The sequence below is a fragment of the Crocodylus porosus genome, unplaced genomic scaffold (assembly GCF_001723895.1).
Source record: "Crocodylus porosus isolate Cpor-Errol unplaced genomic scaffold, CroPor_comp1, whole genome shotgun sequence".
NCBI classification, from domain to species: Eukaryota; Metazoa; Chordata; order Crocodylia; family Crocodylidae; genus Crocodylus; species Crocodylus porosus.
Window position 1 is genome coordinate 9,668,775 of NW_017728916.1, and position 4,842 is coordinate 9,673,616.

Here is a 4,842-nt window from a genome sequence, read left to right on the forward strand (position 1 = left end):
TTTTCCTGGGCGTCTGCCCCATCTGGTTCAGCAGGGGTCCAACGTTGCCCTTGCTTTTCCTCCGGCTCCCCACATATTTGAAAAAGGACTTTTTCTTGTCCTGGATGCTCAAAGCTAGTTGGAGTTCAGCTGCAGCCTCGGCTTTCCTGGTTTGCTCCCTGCAGGACCTGACCAGTGCAGAATAATCCTCCTTGGAGGTGAATCCCGTCCTCCATCCTTTGTAGGCTTTCCTTTTTAGCCGCAGGAGGTCCGCTAGGTCCCTGGAGAGCCAGGAGGGCTGCTGCGCCCCCTTCCTGCCTTTCCTTCGAGATGGAATAGACTTAGCTTGTGCATTGAGGATCGCTCCCTTGAGAAGCAACCACTCTTCTTGAACTCCCCTCTCCCTGGTGGTGATGAGGATTTCTAGATCTCCATCACATCTATTACCTATTTCAGTTTATAAAGTGCAGGCCTGATCTTGCAATAGATCTTTTTTGCAAAAAAAAATCTTTAATTGCAAGCTTTCAGGCATATCTGCATATAAAATGAACTCTTCCAAACAGGAGTTGATTTTACCTTCAACACTCCTGTGAAATATGAACTTTCCTTTCTACTCAGGAGAACTTTTACAATCTTTTTTCCTATGGCTGAAGAAGGGTGCTTGTGCCTGAAAGCTTGCAATTAAAGAATTTTTTTTTTTTTTGGAAAAATCTCGATGGTCTCATAAAAGGTATCACTTTTACCACAAGTCCTGATTCCTTCAGGTCTAGATGGGGGTGAGAGAAGGAGCAGGAAATGCTATACTGAGCCAAGACTTGCTGCATGGTATTTGATCACCCTGCTGCACGACAGGGTTGTTGGCTTGTAATAAAGGTTTGGTGTTTTCCAGGACAATTTGCTGCCCATGCTTTGTTCACCTTGATCTTTCACAAGCAGGGGACTCTCAGTGTTAGCTGGGCTGACTGCAGCACCCGGTTTGATGAAGGGTGGGTCAGGGAGGTGTTGAGAGAGACACTCCACCCCTGAGTGATTTGTGTAATGAACTGAACTTGGGTCTCCTGGGACCCACGCAAATCCTCCACCCTCCAGGTCTGGAGTCTTTCTCCTTTGGGCCTGGGAGTGATGAACCTTTCCAAATCCAAAAAAATGCTCCAGTTTGGCTCTAAGAACAGATATTCAACCACACACAACTTCCTCCTTTGGCAAGCCTTGAGAGGGCTTGTTTCAAAGTTGGAATGAAAAACACATTTTAAAACCACCAATGTTGGTGCAGAGTGGAAGTGCCACACTCTGCAGCCCTAGTCATCTAGTGATTGATTTTTTTCCCCCTGACCACCGGTTAAGCAGAGAGAGAGTCTGTTGTTGTGGCAATGGAAAATCTGAGTCCGTGGGATTGTTCCTGATATGTCAGCCTTGTATGTGTTCCAGATCGGTTGCAAGCCGGCTTGCTGACCTCTTGGGCTGGGACACACCTCCTTCCAAAGGGATCCATCCTCTTCCCCAGGCTGTTAACCAGCTGGTAACACGTGGCTCCCAAATGAGGTTCGTGGCCTGACCCTGCCTCCTTCCCACACCCAGAATATGTGGTGAGATATGGGCATGCCAGGGTCAACCTTTTCTAGGTCTCTGCATCAGAGGTGGTGCCTGATGCCTGATGCATTCGGTGAAGCTTCTGCAGGGGTTGGGGGGTGGGAAGACTTTAAATGGGTGCGTTGTGACCAGAGACACAATCATTCCCAAGCTGGTTTGGAGCAGGGGCCCGTCTAGCCCAGGAGCTTGTTCCGGCTGTTGGGAGGAGGGGGTCCTGCAGCAGTCTCTAAAGGGCTATATCATCCATAGAGAAAGTTACCTTCCAGCCCCTATCTTAGCTCCAGCTTGCTTCACGTTTCCAAGCCTGAAGGTTAATCCTACAGCTGGATCTCATTATTATTTTGTCTTCTCTATCGGGATGTTTTCGGTCTCCAGTTAAGAAAGAATAAAAAGTGTCTTTTCCATCTGAAACCTGGCCAGCGTTGTGGCCTCAGTGAGGCCAGAGAGTACCAGAGAGTTCATGGGCTAATTAGGCATGTTCTAAAAATGTGTTTCCTTTTAGTACATTGGCTTAAGTGTCATTGACATTTTGTACCTGTCTGTTTGTTTAGTGGATTTAGCTGGTCCCGGGTATGACCGTAGACTGCATCCGACTGGAGGCGTGAGGCAGTCAGCAGCTGTTCTTATCTGTTGCTCTCTGACAGGCTACAACCATCAAGACACTGACTTGCCTGGACTCGGTCTGGCCTTTGGATTCAGGCTGATGGTGGGTCTAGGGCAGCCTCCACTCCTCCATACTATTGCCTAGGCCTGTGCGTTGGTGTCTTATTCATACACCATGATCCAGAGGATCGATGGTTGCCAAAAAGAATCAAAGAATAAGAGTGGAAGGGAGCTCAGGAGGTCCCATCGAGTCCAACTCCCTGCTCCGAGCAGGACCAGCCCCAACTGCATCATCCCAGCCAAGGCTTTGTCTAGCCAGGTCTTCAAAACATCCAAGGATGGAGAAGCCCCCACCTCGGGGTAGCCTGTTCTGGTGAAGATTATAGTTGTGAGGATAGGTTTTCAGTCCACCAGACCTCCATGGGGAGAGGGCCTGTGCACAATCTGAACCCCACAGCTGGTGCAGAGGACTCGCATCCTACTCCCAGTTTCTGTACCGGTTTTTGTTGTTTGGACGTAGGATAACGAGCACTAACCCTTGAGAACAGCTCACTGCTCCCTGCTGCTCAGTTTTGTTCCTGCGGCGTTCCTCCATCAGTTTGTGAATTAAAACCCACACATTTTGGATGCCTTAAGACATGAAACTTTCGACTCGCCTAAAAACGTCTTGGTGTCCCAGGCAGTTGTAGGTTATGGACGTGCGACTAACGCTGTTCTCGGCAAGCCGTGCGAGGCTCTCCGAACGCACGGTCTTTGCTGGTAAATCTGGGCTAGAAGGGGATTTGAAAAGGCAAAAGCCCCCTGCTTTGATGGAGAATAACAGTACAATGAGAAGTGGTTGGGGAGTGCAGACGCTGTTCTACAGGGGATGTTTTTCCGTGATGGCAATGGCTAGGTTCATCGTCACTAAACGGTCAATATTCCTGTAGGGAGACAGTGATTCAACTGTGGTCTAGATTTAAGATGGGACGTCCTGGAAGTGTCCCCAAAGCCCAGTCTACCATGACACCCTGCCATCAGCTTGAGTATTAGTGGACCCTGCGACCCCTTGGATAAAACCTTTGCAGAATACAGGTGTTCAGTTTCTCTTACGCTAAACGTCTGCCTACAGAGGTACTTGTAGGACCCCAGCCCCAAACACAATGAGAAGGGCAACGTGCGTGCATGTGTACGGCACTGAACTTGGGCAGAAAGGAGCAGCAAAACAAAACTGGATAACGCATAAAGGTGAGGGGAGGCAAACGGTTTCCATTTCTTCTAGCTGCATCGGTGTCAAGAATGTAGGGGAAGAGCTGTGTGTTTAAACACAGGAATTATTTTTAGCCTGAAATTATTTCTTTTTAGGAACAAAGCCGAACATGTGAAACCGTATCTGCCTTTTTAGTGTCTTGTTTATGATCCTGAGGTCGGAGCAGTTCCTTCCCTCCAGGCTTGTCATTTTAAACAACACATATTTTCCCTGTTCTGGAAACTTTGAGTGCAAAATCCGGGGGTGAAACATAAGGCTGCAGAGCCATCAGCAAACTGCTTGGTGTTTGGCTGGGCAGTGGAGGTTGATGCTTGAGTCAGATGAATTCCCCTCCGATGGAGAGCTTGTTTGTTTGTGCTGCATCTCCCTGTGCTAGAAAAATATTATGTGGAGCAACGGGGAAGGCTGGGATGTCAGTCCTGGGGGGACGAAAGGGCCTGCCCACCCTGTAGCTGGTTAGCAAAGGGTGACTGGGTGCTCACAGCTTTGTCTAGAAGCAGAGAGAGGTAGTTTGCCCTGTTAGTCTGAAGTCAAGCAGGCAGGGTAGAGCTGTACCTGTATGGACAAACTGCATAAGGGCCCTGCTGCACATTGAAATGAAACCCACTACAGAGTTGTGGCACATTTCCAAGCACTAACTTTGTAGCTGGTTGGCTCTTTTTAGAGCTAGATGGACGTTTTTATTGGTGATAATTACTTTGCACAAAATGACTGGTGTAAATTTATTGCTCGGTTCACCCATCCATGGCGTGATCATTACTTTGCAGGAGTGGTTGGCCTATGTTTATTGAGGGGTTCACTTGTTCATGGTGCGATAATTTGCACAAGTGGCCAGTCTAGATTTATTGTGTGGATGGCGTGATTATGTGGCTCATGGGGCCGGTCTAGATTTGTCGTGCAGTTCACCAGTTCATGGTGCAATATTTACTTTGCACGAGTGGCTGGTCTACGTTTATTGCGTGGTTTAGTTGTTCAAGGTGTGATCGTTATGTTGCCCGGGGGGCTGATGTAGATTTATTGCACAGCTCACCAGTCTATGGTGTGATAGTTACTCTGCGCGAGTGGCTGGTGGACATTTACTGCGCAGTTCACCAGTCCGTGGCACGATGGTTAGTCTGCGTGAGTGGCCGGTGGACATTTATTGCATGTCTCACCAGTCCATGATGCAATAGTTACTTTGCAGTTTGCACGAGTGGCTGGTGGACGTTTATTGCGCAGCCCCCGCGGCGCGGCGCGACGGGTGCTCCACACGAGTGGCGGGTGGACGTTTATTGCGCAGTCCCTGCGCCGCGGTGCGACGGGTGCTCCGCACGAGTGGCCGGTGGACATTTATTGCGTGGCTCACCAGTCCATGATGCAATAGTTACTTTGCAGTTTGCACGAGTGGCCAGTGGACATTTATTGCGCAGCCCCCGCTCTGC

The 4,842-nt window shown here is 49.2% G+C and overlaps 1 protein-coding gene across 1 annotated transcript in view; it reads left to right on the plus strand.

Annotated features, from left to right (window-relative positions):
• FHL1 (four and a half LIM domains 1) overlaps positions 1 to 4,842 on the plus strand; it is a 49,950-nt gene that overhangs the window by 14,747 nt on the left and 30,361 nt on the right. The window lies entirely within an intron of this gene.